Below are 18,762 nucleotides of genomic sequence, written 5' to 3' on the forward strand. Positions count from 1 at the left end.
TTTAAAATATTGTTATACTACTATTAATCATCATCATTATTTCTTATGAAACTTCTCTTTTGGCTGATCTAGGTTGACAATATGAGATGAAAGACTAATAAATATATGGTTAAAGAAGGCAACATAGACACTAGGAATGATTCAAGCTTGAGTCACAGCTTTTTTCTTTTTTTTAAAATAATAAAGCCAAATAGAATAATCCAGGGAATTCCACCAATCCCCTTGCTTCACAATACTCTCAAAGCTCTCTTAATTTCTTTTTTCTGTGGAATTCTTGACATGTATTTCTCTTCAGTGTAGGGTGAACCAGGATTTAAGCTATTCTCAGGGGACTGTTCACAAGTAAAGATGGAGGGTTTCACCTTGAGTCCTCTTTCTGTCAAGACAAATTCTTTTAGGTTATTTTTCTGAAAGTTTTTCTGTATTTAAAATATAATTTCATTAATTTGAGGGTTTCATTAAATCAAGGTTCATCTTTTAAGATATTTCTTTTATGTATACAACTTTAGTGGATGCTTTAATAGAACCAACCAAATAATTCATTACTGGGTGTTCTTTCCTCTTTCATTTATATAGGTTGATCCTTTCTTGTCAGATTTATATGATAAATACCTTTATTTTGGATTGTTGTTTTTTTTTTGTCAGATACACATACTCCCAGGGTCTAATGTCAGGAAGATCTAAGTTCAAATTCAGTCTTAGTCACTTACCAGCTCTGTAACCCTGGGCTAGTTATTTAACATCTTGCCCATCTCAATTTCTTTAACTGTAAAATAGGTTAGTATTAGCATCTATTTCTGAGGGATATGAGAATTAAATGAGATAATATTTGTTAAAATACTTAGAATTCAGCTGCACAGGCAGCAGTTAAGTAAGTGTTTATTTTTTTTACTTCTTTCTTTCTTATCTTAGAGGAGAGAGGAAGAAAAATCAAAGTTGAAAATTGAAGAACTCCAAGAATAAGCATATTTTATATGAAATCAGACACAATTTCTCCAAAACTTAATGAATACAAGGAATCAGCTAGGTTAAAAATACCTTTCAATGAGCATCAGCTTCTGCAAAGCATAGAAGGAGATAATAATGAATATGAGAGCTGGAAGGGACTTAAAGATTATCTAGTCTTAATTCTTTTATTAATGATAAAACAGAATTTTAAAAATTCAATTGTATTTTCAGATTTGCATTTTTTCCCTTCCCTAATTGAGAAAGCAAAAAAAACCCCAACACAATAAAACAAACAAACAAACCAAAAAACTTCCTAAACCCATTACAAACATGTATCATCATCAAAAAAAGCCAACCCAAAAAACAAATTCCCGCATTGAGGAAGTCTTTAGAGTTTAAATAATTTACCCTGCATGACTTGGTCAGTTAATGGAACAGTCAAAATGAATACTCAAGTCTTCTGAGTCTTAGTTCCACAATCCTGATGATACACTCTAAAGACAGAAGACAGATATTGAGGTTGAAGTCCTATCTCTGACTATTCATAACTATTGTTAGTCCATTATATGACATGATCTTCAAATTACATCTTTAAATACTCTTTCAAACTATACATCTGTTTCTTTTAAGAGTTATTTCAGAAGGGTAACAACATCACTTGTACAAAAATATTCATAGCAGCTCTGTTTGTGATGGCAAAGAATTGAAAACTGAGTGAATGTTCATCAACTGGGAAATGGTTGAACAAATTGTGATATATGTACATTATGCAACACTATTGTTCTATTACAAACCAGGAGGGATGGGAATTCAGAGAAGCTTGGAAAGATTTGCATGAACTGATGTTGAGTAAGATGAGCAGAACCAGAAGAACATTGTACACCCTAACAGCAACATGGGAATGATGATCAACCTTGATGGATTTGCTCATTCCATCAGTGCAGTAATAAGGGACAATTTTAGGATATTTGCAGTGGAGAATACCATCTGTATCCAAAGAAAGAATTGTGGAGTTTAAACAAAGACCAAAGACCTTCAATTAAAAAAAAAGTTATATTATGTATCATGTAATTTTGCATTTCTGATATTTTATTTTTTTTCTTAAGGATATGATTTTTCTTTCAGCACATTCAATTTTGATCAATGTATAGCATGGAAACAATGTAGAGATTGTCAGACTGCCTTCTATGGGTGGTAGGGGGAGGAATCAAGATTGGGGGAAAATTATAAAATAAAAAAAGTACTAAATAAAAACTGAGTTCTTTCAGATTGAGTAAAGAAGTGAACTACATCTCTAAGGATTTTAAATAACTAAGCCTTGAATAAATTTCAGAATTCAAAAATTGAAGATATTGCAAGCCGAGACTTTACTGTGGAATAAAAGGAATTTATTCTTTCTCCATTTCCCCTATCTCTACAGTGTAGTATTGCCCCAAGAGGCACATGAACTAGAAGGTTGGATACCCCAGAGGGTAGCTGCTACCTTAGGTTCTAGGAATAGTCTCATGATTTTGCACATCCAATAACACTAAAGTCATGAACTCCCACTAATATGCTTGAGAACAATGAGTCAATAGACACAATAATGTCTTAGCAAAGGCATTTACTAAGATGGCATGATAAAAAGAATTTCTTTTTCTTCCCATAAATTTTGAGTTCATTCATAGAGTATCTATGGGAAGAGTGGGTTTAGAGTATAATGGCAGTGAAGCAACTTAGAACAGGAACTGTAGGAATTGGAGGTCCTTTCTTTGTCCTCTCAGCTCCCTTTGAGAGCAGGGTTTCTACAAGATGGACTGCTCAGCTCATTTCTGAGGGTCTACTCCTCTCTGTGGCCTGACTCTTCTCTGCTGCAATTGGTCCTTGAAGCTCTTTTCTTTCTTGAGTAACTATATTCCTAGAATATCTATATAAGGTATCTATTTCTATTCACTACTGAATCCAGTGTTTCTTCCTGGTCCAGAAAATTCCCTTCAAAGAAAAATGGCTGATGTAGGCAGGGAGGAAAGAAGAATTCCTTTCTCTCTCTCTCCACCACCCTCCCCCTCACCCTGCATCTTCCCTACCTATGTTTTTTGTTGTTTTTGTTTTTGCAAGGCAATGAGGTTAAGTGATTTGCCCAAGGTCACACAGCTAGGTAAATTATTAAAGTGTCTGAGATGCAATTTGAACTTGGGTCTTCCTGACTCTGTGGTCAGTGCTCTATCTACTGCACCACTGAACTGCACCCCTTTCCTCTGTCTTTTGCAAGTAACTATTGCTTGTAATGTCTTTGATTCTGGAACAAGAGTGACCTGTTTTAGCTACTTAGAGCCCTTAAGGGTGTGGCTAATTTGTTTTCTCAAACTATCCAGTATGTTCCTCTTACCTCAATCAGAGAGATTTTAGAACCTAATAAAGGAATCTCTACAGTTAGTTTAACACCTCATTAACACATTCTGCCCTTCTGTGACTACATCAGCTAAGGTTTGGAGGAAACTCCCTTAATGCACAGAAAACATTTTTTACTGAACATACTTATATGAGATTTGGTTCCATTCTTTGTCGGATGTGATAGTTGAGGAGAAGATCAGGGACATGATTACATATACAAAATCTTTTTGGTGTTTGTTTAAGTCTACTTAAGGTAATTGACCAGAAAATACTAGCCTATTAAAATGAAATAAAGTATTCCCTTTAAAAACTGAATGTGTTTATTTATGTTTCTACTCTGTGTGTGATATATAGTCTATTACTTTTGCAGAAGTTGTCAGTGCTGATGGATGATTGCAAAGAGCAGCAGTAAGACAATTACACCAGTGTATTTATAAGACCGAGAGAGTGCCCCAGTTTGTGGACCATGCCCACCTCCTCTTTTTTCTTAGAAAGAAAAAATAAAACTATTTTACTGAGTCCCCTATTAGATTGTTTTAATTTTGGATTAGCAATTGAATTTCCTGAAAGTGTTTCTCCACCCTTCTACCCCCAATGGAAATTCCTGTCCATTCCCTTGAGCAAACATCTATTGACCTTGATTAGGCCAATTAACATTTACAGGACATAGTTTAAAGGTGAAAGATTCCATTCTCTCAGGAAAGGCTGTTAATCTAATTCAGAAAAAAAATTCCCATCTAAAAAAGAACAGAAGAATAGCATAAAGTGAAAATTTAAACTTATGCTTTAATATTTGTATTATATTTATAAAGAAATTATTCAGAAAAAAATTCCCATCTAAAAAAGAACAGAAGAATAGCATAAAGTGAAAATTTAAAATTATGCTTTAATATTTGTATTATATTTATAAAGAAATTATTCAGAAAAAAATTCCCATCTAAAAAAGAACAGAAGAATAGCATAAAGTGAAAATTTAAAATTATGCTTTAATATTTGTATTATATTTATAAAGAAATTATTTGAGCAGTATTTGGCAGTGAATGTATTTTCCTATCTATATTTCTCAAAGATCCTTATCTTGTGTGAATGTTGTAACTGATATTCAACAGAGATGAATAATGAATTTTTAAAAATAGAGATATTTTGAAATTGTTAGCATTTTGCTTCAGAGATAGATTAATATTGGATGTGATGGCTGCCAAGGTAATTTGGATAAAATATTTTAGTATCCTTTCTAAATATTATTCATGATTAAAACTGATTCACAAAAAAATAAACCATTTCCCTGACATATCACCTCACACTTACCAGATTGGCTAATTTAAAAAAAAAAGGAAATGTTGGAGGGAATGTAGTGGAATCATGAATTCATCCAACCATTCTGGAAAGAAATTTTAAACTATAACTAAAGAGCTATAAAACTGTGCATACCTTGGGTCCAATAATATCACTACTGGGTCTATGTCCCAAAAACATCCAAAAAAGGATAAAGGGGTCTATTTGTGCAAAAAATATTTACAACAGCTCTTTGTGTGGTGATGGAGAACTGGAAATGGAAGGAATGTCCATTAATTGGGGTATAGTTAAACAAATTGTGGTATTTGATTGTAATAGAATACAATAGTGCAATAATAAATGACAAGCAGGATGATGATTTCAGAAAAACCTGGAAAGGTTTACATGAACTAAAGCATAGTGAAATAAACAGAACCGGGAGAATGTTGTACATAGTAACAGCAATATCGTACCATGAAGAACTATGAATGACTGAGCTATTATCAGCAATACAATGATCCAAGACAATCCCAAAGGAAGTATACAATCTATCTTTAGAGAAAGAACTGATAGTGTTTGAATACTGATAGAAAGATGCTGTTTTTCACTTTCTTTTTTCCTTTATTTGAGTTCTCTTGTACAAAATGACTATTAAGGAATTATTTTACATAATTACCTATGTATATAACCTATAATCTATGTGCTTACCAGGGAAGATAGAAATTATGTAACTCAAAACTTTAACTAAAAATGTTAAAAAAAAAAAGTAACTGATTGCATAATATGTTGAAACATGCTTTGGGACTATAACATAATATGCCCTGGGTTGGGAGTCCTGGGTTCCAAAAGATTTTTGGTTTGACTTTAAATAACATCAACTGCTACAACAATATGTGATTATATGTAATGAAAAAAAAAGTTAGGAACTTTTCCAATAAGATTAGAAGTAAAACAAGTATTCCCATTATCATCACTTTTATTTAACAAAGTATTAGACATTTAATATAACATTAAGGCAAGAAACAGAAAGCTAAGAAATAAAGTTTAGGTAAAGAGGAAATAATGTTTTCTTTTAGATTATATGGTCAGACACCTAGAGAACTCTAAAGAGGCAACTAAAAATTAAATGAATTAATAACTTCATCAAAGTTGTGGGATATAAGCTAAATCAATTTAAAAACACACCAGAATTCCTATATATAATTAACAAAACACATCAAAAGAATATTATAGAGATAGAAAAATAATAATGAAATTTAAATGAAGAAAAACCCGATTAAGAATCCATAGGAGTAATAATGAAAGACTGAAGGAATGGCCTCTATCAGTATATATCTCAAACTATATTACAAAGCAATAATAAATAAAATAATTTGTTACTTGTCAATATATAGAGAAGTTGATCAGTGGAACAGATTAGCTGCACAAAATATAGAATCAAACAAACTGTTTGAAAAACTTAACAACCCTAATTCCTGGAATAGGACTCAGTAAATGACAAAAAATTCTGGGAAAAAGGTTAGGAGTCTAGTAGATATTAGGTTTAGACCAATACCTCACAGCATGCAATAAGATAAATTATGAATAAATATGCATCTTAGATTTAAAAGTGCACAACATAAATTACAGAAGCAAAGAAGAAATTACCTTTTGAATTTATGGATAAAGACATTGTTCATGAAAGTGATAGAGAAAATTACACAAGGTAAAATGGAAAATTCTGATTTATAAGTTTAAAAGGTTTTGCAAAACAAATTTAATGTAATAAAAATGAGAAAAGAAACAGATAATTGGGGGAAATAGGAAAAACATAAGTAGTCAAAAATATGAACAGGCAGTGTCAAAGGAAGAGATTCAAACTATCAAAAATCATATGAAATAGTATTCTATATTGTTAATAATTAGAGAAATGCAAATTAAAGCAGCTTTGAGGTTCCAACTCAGACCTAACACAGACAAAAATGACAAAAAAGAAAATGATAAATGTTAAATGTGGGAAGACACATACAATGTAGAGGCAATTAAGTGGTGCAGTTGTTAAGAGTGCTGGTCTTGGAGTCAGGAAGATCTGAATTCAAATGTGACCTCAGATTTTTACTAAGTGTGATTTTGGGCAAGTCATTTAATTTCTATTTACCTCAGTTTCCTCTTCTGTAAAATAGGTATAATAATCATACATACTTTGCATAAGGTTTAAGAAGGTCAAAAGAGACAATATTTATACAAAACACCTGGCATATTATAGGTATTATGTAAATGTTAGGTATCATCATCATCATCATCATCATTATTATTCATCATCATCATCATCATCATCATCATTATTATTATTATTATTATTATTATTATTATACTATTGGTATAACTCTGTATTGGTCCAGCAATTCTGGAAACTAATCTGAAAATATTCCTAGAAAGTTACCAAACTATGCATATCCTGTTACTCAGTTTATTTACCATTTACTGGGTCTGTACCCCCAAAGAAATTAAAGAAAGAAGAAAAAAATTGTATAGGTACAAATATATTTAAAGCAATTTTTTTTTAGTAAAAACATCAAATTAAAAATGAAGGGTGTGTTCTCCTATGCCATTATTGTTATTATTTGTTCTTTGTTTTTGAAGAAAACCATGACATCAAGGAGGTGATGTTTATGAATTGCATTTGAGTGAGGGGATGCTGCACTAAGTGACTTGTCCAAGGTCACATAGGAAGTGTTAAGTGACAGGTCAAATTTAAACTCAGTGCTCAATCTACTGTGCCTCCTAACTACCTCATATAGCATTATACATATGTATATATGCATATACATATAATTTTATTTATATCATAATATTTATAGCAGGTCTTTTTGTGGTAGCAAAGAAATAATAATAATAATAATAATAATAATAATAATGCTTATCCTTTGTTATCAAAGAGGACCATGATATCAGGGAGGTGAGACAGTCAAGGTTAAGTGACTTGCCCAAGATCACACAGCTAATTGTCAAGTGACTGAGACTGGATTCAAACTCCTTTCCCCCTGACTCCAATGCCAGGCCTGCATCAGTTCATATAAGTCTTTTCAGGTTTTTCTGAAAGCATCCTACTCACCATTTCTTATGGTACAATAATATTTTGTCAAAATAATACTATTTATCTAGCCATTTCCTCTTGATGAGTATCCTCTAGAATCTCCAATTCTTTGCCATCACAAAGAGTTGTTATAAACATTCTTGTGTGTGTGTGTACACACACACACATACAATATACATTTATATATAGGTACTTTTCTTTTTTTAAATCTGTTTGGGAAATAAACCTAGTAGTTGTGGATTTGGGGAGAGTGGCTGTAGTTTTATAGCCCTTTGGGCATAGTTCCAAATCGCTGTAGAATGATTAGATAAATTCACAAATGCACCAATGTATTAGTATCCCAATGTTTACATATCTCCTCCAACATTTGTCATTTTGCTTTGCTGCTATATTATCCAGACTAATAGGAATGAGATGGTACCTCAGTTTTTTTTAATTTGCATTTGTCTAATCGATAGAGATTTAGAGCATTTTTATATGATTATCGATCAAATTTGATTATTTAACAATTGACATATTCTTAGAACTGACTCAGTTCTCTATACATTTGAGAATTGAGGTCTTTATCAGAGAAACTGACTAAAAATTTCTCCTCAGTTTCCTGCTTTCCTCCTAATCTTAGTTGCAGTGGATTTATCTGTGAAAAATTCTTTAAATTCAATGTAATCAAAATTATCCATTTTACATCTAGTGATGATGCTTTCTATCTCTTGTTTGGTCATAAATTCTTCCCTTATCCATAGATCTGTCAGTAAAATATTCCATGCTCCCCCAATTTGCTCATATTACTCTTTATATCTAAATCATGTATCCATTTTGATTTTATCTTGGTATATGGTATAAGAGGTTGATTTATACCTTGTTTCTGCCCTACTGCTTTCTAGTTTTCTTGGTAGTTTTTGTCAAATAGTGAGTTTATGTTCCAAAAGTTTGGATCTTTGGGTTTTTCAAACATTAGATAATTACGGTTACTTAAGACTAGTCCACCACTCTATTTCTTAGCTAGAACCAGATTGTTTTGGGTTGTTTTTTTGTTTTTTGTTTCTGCAAGGCAATGGGGGGGGGGGGGGGTTAAGTGACTTGCCCAAAGCCACACAGCTAGGTAATTATTAAGTTTCTGTAGCAGATTTGAACTCAGATCCTCCTGACTCCAGGGCTGGTGGTCCATTCACTGCACCACCTAGCTGCCCCAGAGCTAGATTGTTTTGATAATTACTACTTAAAATACAGCTTGATATCTGGTACTACTAGGTATCATTGATATTTATGTTGATATACCCTGTTATTCAGGGTAAAAATATAAATATACCATTGATATTCCTGATCTTTTATTCTTTCAAATTTCCAATTGTTTAGATCAAACTTTATTTATATGAAAAGTGTTTTGTAATTATATTCATAAAGCTCCTGGGTTTATCTTGCATGTATCTCTAAGGATTTTAAATGAAATTTCTCTTTTTATTTCTTGCTGCTGAATTTTCTTGGTAATATATAGCAATACTGATGATTTACTTGAGTTTATTTTGTATTTTACAACTTTATTAAAGTTGCTAATTATTTCAATTAGTTTTTTAGTTGATTCTTCAGGATTCTCTAAGTATCCCATCATATCATCTACAAAGAGTGATAGTTTTGTTTATTTCTATTTCAATTTCTTCCCTTGTTGCTATAGTTAGCATTTCTAATACAATATTGAATAATAGTGTGCTAATGGGCATGCTTGCTTCACTCCTGTTTGTATCTCCATTATAGATAATGTTATTGAAAGTTTTAGAAAAATACTATTTATTTAATTAAGATAAGTTCTATTTATTTTCATGCTCCATTGTGTTTTTAATAGGAATGGGTGCTGTATTCTGTCAAAGGTTTTTTTCTGCATCTAATGAGATAATCATATGATTTTTGTTGGTTTTGTTCTTGATAAGGTAAATTATGCTGATAGATTTCTTAAAATTGAACCAGTCCTGCAACTTAGTATAAATCCTACCTGGTAATAGTGTATGATCTTTGTGATATATTGCTGTAATCTTTTTGCTAGTGTTTCACTGAAAAATTTTGCATCAATATTCATAAGGAAAACTTGTCTATAGTTTTTTTTTTTTCTGTTTTCACTCTTCCTGGTTTAATTATCAACTGCATATTGGTGTCCTAAAGGGAAGTTGATAAGACTTCTTTACCTATTTTTCTGAATAGCTTATATAATACTGCAATCAATTTTTTGAAAATGTTTGATAGAATTTACTTGTGAACTCATCTGGTACTAGGGATTTTTTCCTTAGGGAGCTCATTGATAGCTATATCAATTTTGTTTGCCAAGATTGAGGTACTTAAGTATTCTATGTCTCTTCTCCTAATCTTGGCAATTCATATTTTTGTAAATCTTCATCTTTTCATTTAGATTGTTCAAGCTGAATTTTAAAGAGAGCTAAGAAAATCAAGTGGTAAAGGACCAGAATTTTCAGGAAGATAGTCAGTGAAAAGACACAGAAAACAATCTTGGTTTCATAAAATGAAAAAATATTTTCTCAATCTGATACAGCTTAAGTTAGAAAAAAACAGTTAGCTGAGGAAAATCCTTTCAGAAAATCACTTTTCTTTGATAAAAGTCTCATTTCCAAGACATGTAAAGAGCTGATTCAAATTTATAATAATAAAAGTCATTCCCCAATTGATAAATGGTCAAGGGCTATGAAGAGATTATTCTTGTAAGAAGCAAATCCAAATTAATAGCTTTATGAAAAAAAGGTTTAAATTAATGAGAGAAATGTGAATTAAAGGAACCCTGTATCTCTACCTCATATCTACCAGACTGACAAAGTTGACAAAAAGAAGGGAAATGGGTAATGCTGGAGGGGGAAAAGAGGTACCGTTGTTGAATCTGTGAATTGGTATAGTCATTCCAGAAAACAATTTGGAACTTTGTCCCAAAAGTTACTAAACTGTTTAGCAATATCATATACCCTCAAGGATATAAAAGAAAGAGGAAAAGGAGGCATATGTACAAAAATATTTATAGTAGTTCTTTTTATGATGGTGAACTGGAAACTAAAAAATGTACCCGCTGAACAAGTTAAAGATTGTATGAATATGATGAAATTCTGTAGTACTCTAAGAACTGATGAAAGGGACAATTTCAGAAAAATCTGAGGTTTGTATGAACTGAAGCAAAGTGAAGTGAGCAGAACTAAGAAAACAATTTGTATGATAATTGCATCGTAAAAATGAAAAACTTTAAAAGACTTAAGAAATCCAGTCAATGATTTCATAGCACCAGCAAGTTGCCCACTTCTGACATTCAAAGTGCAGAATGAGATATAGTAAATATATGAACTTGCTTTTCTTGACTATGTTTATTTGTTATAAAGACTTAGCTTTTCTTTTTTGTTTTATTTATTTTATTTATTTTATTTTACTTTTCTTTTTTATTTTTAATGGGGGTAGGTATAAAGGAGAGAAAAAAATTCTTGTCCATTGAAAAAAAAATTGACTGACAAAAACAAAAAAACAAGAAATGGAGTGCTGTATCACATGAACTATAAGTAGGCCAGTGTAGTTGAATCATAGTTTATGGAAAAGGGTATAAAGTATAAAAAAAAACTAGAAAGGTAGGAAAAAAGTCAAGTTTTCAGGAATTTTAAATGTCAAACAAAAAACTTTATATTTAATCCTGCGGATGATAAATAGTCACTGGAATTCATTGACTGGGGAGATGGGGTGACTCATGGTCAAACTTACACATTAGAAAAATCACTTTAATAGCTGAATGGAAGATTTATTAGAGTTAGGGGAGACTTGGATCAAAGAAGTTGGAGGCAGAGTCAAGATAGTAGAGCAGAGGAAGCAGTATAGCTAAATTCTCCCAAAATTCCCTTCCAAATAACTTTAAAATACTTTAAATCAAATTCCGGAGTGACACAATCAAGAAAAGATCAGATTGAGGCATTTTTCCAGCCTGAACAACTTAGGAGGTTGGAAGGAAAGTTGTGTGACAACGGAGCAGGGCACTGGTACTAGCATGGCAGCAGGACCAGTAGTGGAGGTAACTATAGCAGTGATCTTGCAACTAAAAAAAAAACTAGAAAAAGAATAAATTAAAAAGAGAAGAGAATGATATATACAGTAACAGCAATATTGCTGTTATTGTTAATAACTTGTATTGACTAACCCATTTTGACTATTATAAATACCTAAATTGACTACAAAGGACCTATAAAGGAAGACACTACCTGCATTTAAAGAAAGAACTGATAAATAGAAGCATGTATATAATATAGTTTCATACACAAATATGCATATATGTGTATGCATGTATATATATATATATGTGTGTGTGTATATACATATATATATATATGTATATACACACACACACACACATGCACATATATTTGTGACCAATGGTAGCCACGTCTAGGAAGGGAGGATGGGGAAAAGAAATTTACCTGATAACTCTATTATATATTTAAAAGATAAAATAAATTGTATATGAGAGAAATGCTTGTTTCATTTCTTAAGTTCAGAATAAACAAATTTTTAAAATGTTTATTGATTGACTAATAGATGGTACTCATTAACATAAAGATATAAACTGTGTAGAGGTAGTTTTGCAAAACTATTAGCTTTTTCAATTACTTATCTCCATAAAATCCATTCTAGGGAAGGGAGAACTATTGACAGTTTCAAAGAGTGGAGAATTGACAATTCTATTTGACTTTTGTAATTCAGTATGCAATTCTTCCTTTAGTAGAGCTAACTTTCTGTTTTACTTGGCTTAATGTATAAATGAATGTGCATTGGCAAAGCACATGCTACTTGACATAATAGCATATGGCCCTGTTCAGGACCAGTTTGCTTCAGGAGGATGGGAAGCCTCAGATTCAAAATTCAAATATGAGCATCTGCAAAAGTATATAACATGAATCACTTCAATGGCATAATCACAAGAAGTCTGTGTTTCATGAAGGTTCATTTGATTCATCAATTGCGTTACTATTTGTTCCTTGCCCCTCTTACTCATGTACCTTCCCTTGAATTCTTATAGACAGAAAGATCATATTTGAAGTTTGGGGAATTCTCCTATTCACTTGATATCTCTTTTTTTGTCACAATTATATGATTTTATAAGTTGAATTCAGATCTCAAATTCCTATCACATACCTCTCTCAACAAATGATAATTGGTTGCCTATTGGATCAGTCTAAGACAGATTTAGTTTTGAGTGAAATCAAATAATTGTTTTATGTATGTATTTACACGTATACAAATATCTGTATGAGTATATAATATATATATGATTCTTCTTATATATGTATATGCACATACATAAACTTAAATATATAGGTGAAAGTATGTACCTTTATACTTTAATTGATTAGTTTCATGAACTTTTGCAGCTGAGAAACTTTATCACATCATAGTCAACTTTTGGGTGATGAGCCCCTGGATAGTCTGATGGCAAGAGTCTTACAATTGGAATCAGAAACCCAGGGTTTAATTCTCCCATAAGTAGTGTGACCAAGTCAATTAATCTCTTGAGTTTCATTTTTCTCAACTGTTAAGCAGAGATAATAATATCTGAACTACCTACTTTATAGAATTAATCTCAGGAAAATCCTTGGTGGTTCTAAAAAATGCTATTATTATTAGAATTAGTGTTATTGTTGGCTAGGTACATTAGACCTAGCTAATTAGGCTGCCATTAGGCCAATAATCCAAAGTGTTTCCAGTTTCTTATGACCTATCAAAAAGTATGTTGTGCCATCATAGCATTTGAAAATTCAGGTGTACCACTATGAGCAGTACTCTAGTAGAAGTTTCATGGTTTCAACTTGTCTGAGTTAATCAGTTAGTTTTGGAGTGCACAGACAACTTATTAAATCATGAATTTTGTCAAAAAGTTTAGACCTTATTTGTAATTCAGGTAGTTAGTCTTTATTATGAATATCCCTTCTTAAAAACCTATCATTAGAGAAATCCCTCTCAAACACACCTATTCCCAGTTTTCTAGGAGATATTCTTTACAAAGTATATTAAGAAACAGTTAACTAGCATTGGCATATTTCATTTCATCTGTTGAAATAGCCTTTTAAATTGTCATCATGGAAATATCTTAGTTCTAGAAAAACAATATTGGTTAAAGTTCTCAGTTTTTCTAAATTCAGCCTCAATTCACACCTTCTATTCGCTGGACTTGGGTATTCAATCATGAAGGGAGAACTATTGACAATTTCAAAGAGTGGAGAATCAACAATTTTATTTGACTTTTGTGATTCAGTATGAGATCCTTCTTTCAGTAGAGCTACCTTTCTAATTATGCTTTACTTGGCTTGGTGTATAAATGAATGTACATTGACAAAGCACATACTCCTTGACATGATAACATACAGTCCTGTTCAGGACTAGTTTGAATTGAGAGGATGGGAAGCCTCAGATTCAAAATTCAAATATGGGCATCTATAAAAACATATAACATGAATCACTTCAATGTGCATTATCATAAGGAGACTGTATTTGCAGTGAGACCATAGCTCTATTACAGATATAGGTGTTAGTTCTAATTTAAGAAATTTCAGTTGCTTGATCCTTGCACTTGATTATTTTTCTTTTGGGAAAATTTTATCACATCAATATTTATTTCCCCTAGGTAAAAGTATTCTAGTATTGATTGTAGCACAAAATATCGATTACATCAATATTTTGCACTTACGATTTTTATTCCAAGACTTCAGCATGCATTAGGGACTTTAATTCCTGAATACTCATAGTATCCCTTGGGCAGAGGGCATGTAGAAAGAGGTCAGGTAGGGAGAGATTAAGCAGAATTGCTCTCATTTAATACATGAAATGGTTCTCTCAGAAGTGTCTTACTTTAATTTAGGAGCTGATCTAATAATAGAATTCTGGTTTACTAAGATTTGTCTTTCATATGTTTCCTCTTCTCTTTCTCTCCCCACCCCCAACCCATATTGGGCTTAACTTGTATCTCATTTAATATAAAGCTTGGATTTCTTGGGGGACCCTCTGAGACACAGAAGCTTCTTACTTTTGCCTTTCCTCCCATCTCAAAAAATAAATCAGAGAGGGGGGAAATTATTTTGCTGCATGTTATTAGACAAGATTAGATTAATTAATCCCATCTGATCTCTCTACTAGGAAGACAGAAAAAATAAAATCTATTTCAATAGTACCATTTCAAAAATGTCAACCACGACTCTTTGATAAATATTTATAAATATATAAGCTGTATATAAACAGTGAGGCAGTGTTTTCATGTTTAAGCACACAAAGACACACTGTTAATAGGCATTCAAAGCAACAGCCTTGAAAGGGCCATTATGATGTACATATAAATGATGAATACTTATTAAGAATTATATGCAAAATGTAGCTATATCTGAATGGGCTCATTGATGGAGTATTAGATCAGCCCGAGTCTTGGGTCTCATCTAGTCAGGAATAATAATGATGTACCTAATAGGAATTACTTGTGCTGACTAACTTGAGTGGTGTAATGTATTCTATTTAGCATCTCATGGGTTTATGATTCTACTCATCATTTCTGATTATTTCAGATTTTCTATAGAAATATTGCTTTACATACGTTGAGTTGCTTAATAGCTCAGTTTCCTCTACTATATCTTCAATCCATCAGATTCCTCTCCTTTTCTCCCTTTGTATTATTTCACTTGTTAATCTTATCATTTTCCATGGCTTCAATTATTATCTTTGTGCTGATGGTTCTTAGATCTACTTTTCAATCAATCAACCAATATTTATTAAGGGCCTAGGTATTAGTGTGCTAAATATTGTGCTGAGGATAATATTTGTCCTTCATTCCCAAAGGAGACCATGACATCAGGGAAGTGATGTCTTGACAAGTAAATGAATTGGATTTGAGTGGGGGGGGCTGTGCTAAGTCCCCAGCCTTACCTTCTCCTCCAGAGTCATCTGGGGACCAGTGGCCAGATATGAATCAGGATGACTGAAGATGACCCTGGCTGTGAGGCACTAAGGGTTAAGTGACTTGCCCAGGGTCACACGGCTAGTTAGTATCATGTGTCTGAGGTCAGATTCAAACTCCTGTCCTCCTGACTCTAAGACTAGTGCTCTACCCACTGCACCACCTGAGGCTACAAAAAGAGGCAAAAGACCATTCCTGCCCTCAAGTTGCTTACAATCTAATGGGGGGAAAATAAATACATACTAGCTAATGTATATAAAGCAAACTACATAAACTAAACCAAGCACACTTACACACTTATAAATGTAGTATAAAAATAATACTAAACATATTTGTCTGCCTTTAACCTTTATCTTGACCTTTAGAGATTTCCAACTGACCTTTAGACAACTGATGTTTTGTAAATATTTTAAACATTTCAAACTACATGTACTATAAACATTTGAATTCAACATTCATCGTTATGAAGTTCTCTATTACGATCATGGGTACCACCATCCTCCCTAGGCAAGGAGTCAGTCTTGATTCCTTTCTCTCATTCCCCCCCCCCCCCATATCAATCTATTGCTAAATCTATTGATTTTATCTTCAGAATATATGTCATATATACTCCTCTCTCTCTCTCTCTCTCTCTCTCTCTCTCCCCCAATACTAACCCTACCCTGATTAAGGCTCATGTCTATCTATGTCTAAATTATTGCATTAGCCTACTGGTTATTCTCCCTGCCTCAAATCTCTCCCCAGTCCAGTCCATTGTCCATTCAGTTGTCAAATTAATCTTCCCAAAGTACAGATCTGACCATGTCACTCCCCTGTACACTCCCAGTAGCTCCCTCTTACCTCAGATAAAAAATTCACTGTTTAGCCTTGAAAGCCTTTCACAGTTTGCTTCCCCCTCTCTCCCTTCAGTCTTGCTATGCCTTTCTATATCTCACTGCTCCCATACTTCACATCTTTCAACATTCTTGCTGTTACTCACAGGAGACACTCCATTTCTAGACTCCAGTCATTTTCATCAACTGTTTCCCCTCCAAGAATACTTTTCCTCCTCGACTCTGTTTCCTATATTCCTTAGCTTTCCTAAGTCCTAGTTAAAATCCTACTTTTTACAAGAAACCTTTCCTGATTCCCTTTAATGTGAGTGCCTTCTCTTTCTGATTATCTTCATTTTATCCCGTGTGTATCTCATTTGTTCATAGTTTTCATGTTGCCTTCCCAGTTAGACAGAAAAAGCCTTGACTGTCTTTTGCTTTTCTTTGTAAATCCCAATATTTAGCAGTGCTTAGCATTCAATAAGGGTTTAATACATGTTTATTGACAGACTGACTTCAAATCTGATATAGTCTATCAGTCACCTGGCACTATCAAGGGGCAATTTTTTTTTGTTTCTCTTTTTTCCACAATATAAAGCTAGTTTTCATCTTTCATTTTTTGTATGATTTTGAATTCCACATTTTTCCACCTTCCTTCCTTTCCTCTCCCTTCCCATGATAGCAAGTGATCTGATATAGGTCAATATGTATAATTATGTTAACATATTTCATATTAGTCATGTTGTGAAAGAAAAACCAGAACCAAAAGGGAAAAACACAAGAAAGGGGAAAAAACATAAAACAGTTTGTTTGTTTTTCCATTATATAACTATTTTATCAGTTTTCCAATTACATACAATGGTAGTTTCTACCAATCTTTTTTTGGCAAAGTTACACAATTTTTTTCTCCCTCCTTCCCTTCTCTCCTTCCTCCCCCTTCTCCTCCCCCACAGAAGGCAATCTGATATTGTCTCAAAATACAAGTTTTAAAAAGTGAATAGTATGCTTTGATCTGTATTCAGACTCCATAGTTTTTCTCTGGAGGTGCATGGCATTTTCCATCACCAGTCTTTTAGAATTGTCTTTATTCATTGAACTGCTTAGAGCTAAGTCTCATAATGCATTTTTAATGATGCATTTTTCCCTCCAAGTTGCTTTTGGAATTAGAATTAAAATTAAAATATCCTTCCTAGATGAATTCCTCCCATTGCTTTCCTCCTTTTCATTTTTTTTTTCATTTACCTATTTCCATTTTTCTTAAGTACAGTATGAAATCCCTCTATCACATGCCCTACTGACTTGGTCTTTCTCATATCACTTGGCTATTCCAGGAATCTTATCATGATAATGTCCCAGCTTTGCGTAACACTGCATTTTTCAAAGAACCAATACCTAAGCTGTCTCAGTTTTGAGTCTTGTAATATTCAGACTTCCATTTGGTCAACTGGAAAGTTTAAGTCTAGAAGGCTGAAGGTTCCAGCAAACTTACTCACCTGGTTTTCTAATGTGATTTGGTTATAAACTGAGATATGAAATGATGTTTGATAACTGCTAGTCCAGGATGGAGCAGCTAGGTAGTGCTATGATAGAGCTCTGGACCTGGATTTAAATCCGACCCTAGACACCATTGTGTGACCCTGTTTGATTCAGTTTTCTCATCAGTAAAATGAGGTGGAAAAGAAAATGGCAAAACACTTCAATATCTTTGCCAAGAAATCCCTGAGGTCATAAAGAATTGAACATGACTGAAAAACAATACAAACAATAGCCTATGATTGGTGGAGGGATGGGTTAGTTTCAATAGCTCATTGTGACCAAATCAAATATATTTTGATTTACAAAAGTCTGTTACAAAAGTGACACACATTACATTTTTTGTTAGATATTACTTAGGGCAGTATAATGAACAAACACTCAGCAAAGACACAAAAGCATAAGGAATTAAGAAGGGAACCTTCAATCCTCATGAATTATCTATAGTTGCCCTTGTAAAGACAAATTTGTGTCTTCAAGTGGCTGCCAGTTCGGCTGTTTTGATAAATTGAACAGGCAATTAAGTAAAACAATTGGTTTCACTGACTGCTTCCCTTGATTTACCAGTTTCACTAAATGTACCAGAATCATTTAAATAGAAACCTGAAAATGCCAAAAATATCCTGAAAAAGAACAGTAAATAAATATTGGTCAAACATATTGTGTGTCCCTTAGGCTCTCCTTCTACCATTGCTACCATGTACATGAGCAATAGCACAGAGATTTAGGGCTTGAAAGAACTAAAGCTTTAGGCAAATAAGAATTTAATCCTACCTGGAAGATCA

The 18,762-nt window shown here is 32.8% G+C and overlaps 1 long non-coding RNA gene across 1 annotated transcript; it reads right to left on the minus strand.

Moving 5' to 3' along the window:
• Window positions 1-169: 169 nt before the first annotated feature.
• On the minus strand, window positions 170-18,093 carry LOC141520617 (uncharacterized). The gene is made up of 3 exons (XR_012477682.1): window positions 17,938-18,093; window positions 1,357-1,442; window positions 170-376 (listed from the first exon to the last, which is right to left on the minus strand). It is a non-coding gene; the product is annotated as an uncharacterized LOC141520617 (long non-coding RNA).
• Window positions 18,094-18,762: the final 669 nt, after the last annotated feature.

This window comes from Macrotis lagotis, chromosome 1 (assembly GCF_037893015.1).
Source record: "Macrotis lagotis isolate mMagLag1 chromosome 1, bilby.v1.9.chrom.fasta, whole genome shotgun sequence".
NCBI lineage: Eukaryota > Metazoa > Chordata > Mammalia > Peramelemorphia > Peramelidae > Macrotis > Macrotis lagotis.